Source organism: Galeopterus variegatus, unplaced genomic scaffold, assembly GCF_000696425.1.
Source record: "Galeopterus variegatus unplaced genomic scaffold, G_variegatus-3.0.2 Scaffold6346, whole genome shotgun sequence".
Classification (NCBI taxonomy): Eukaryota; Metazoa; Chordata; class Mammalia; order Dermoptera; family Cynocephalidae; genus Galeopterus; species Galeopterus variegatus.
In genome coordinates, this window is record NW_007732457.1 from 34,960 (window position 1) to 36,014 (window position 1,055).

At 28.9% G+C, this 1,055-nt stretch overlaps 1 protein-coding gene across 1 annotated transcript in view; it reads right to left on the minus strand.

Moving 5' to 3' along the window:
* Positions 1–1,055, minus strand: part of LOC103606148 (fibrocystin-L) — a gene marked incomplete at both ends in the record, with an annotated part of 125,955 nt that overhangs the window by 32,736 nt on the left and 92,164 nt on the right. The window lies entirely within an intron of this gene.

Here is a 1,055-nt window from a genome sequence, read left to right on the forward strand (position 1 = left end):
GATAACATTAAACATACCAGGATTTTGAGTGAAGTTATGTGATATAATTACATAATCTTCATCCTGTAAAAGTTTGCAGAAAAATATAACTTGATTTATATATTAACTCTGTATTATATACATTAATTTTAATAACACACAAGTAATCATTATATTATGTTAGGACTTAACAGTTTTGGTTTCAGTTTATTTTTCATCTTGCATTTTTTTGTTTATTAATGTTTTATATGTCTATGGCAATAATGCTAGCTCTATCACTGAGGCAATGAAAGGATCTGTGTGTGATTCTCTGTCTATATACATATATATGTATATGCACACATTTATATATGTGTGTGTATGTATTTATGTATTTAGAGAATATTTTATTTCTATGATGTTTGAAAACATTTAAAACAATGCTAGATATTTTCTGGCTGCACAAATATGTAGTACAAGAACGTGTTTGGGGATGAAAACACTGAATTCAGAACACTGGTTACTATTACAGGTGGAGAATGGGGAATGAGATCAGGGTAAACTATACAGGGGTTTCTACTATATATACAATGTTATCTATGTTTTATTTCCTTTAAAAATAGAAAGTATATACTCACAGAACATTAGATTCAGGTAGAGCTAGATGGTGGGTATACAGGTGTTGGCGTGCTATGTTTTTTTTTTAATAATGCTTTGTGTTACGTATTTCATGATATAAATCATAAAGCCTTTAACTGGTTCCTGAGATATCATAAATACTTAGTACATGTAAGCTATTACCATGGTAATAAAAACAGAGGCACGAGCTTAGTATTATGGAAATATGGAAGAAAGATTGCTTACTCCTCAGGTTTCTCTAGCTTACTTCTTAGATTTAGAGTGGGCCAAGAAGGGTGTGCAGGATTTTATTTTATTTTATTTTTTTTTTATTTATTTTTTTTTGTTGTTGTTTTAAGTGGTTGCATTTATGGTGACTTGTTATATAACAATAGAAAACTAACATAAATTCCTTACATCTTTTTTTTTTTTTTATTTTGTCAATATACACTGTATATGATTATTATGGCCCGTCACCG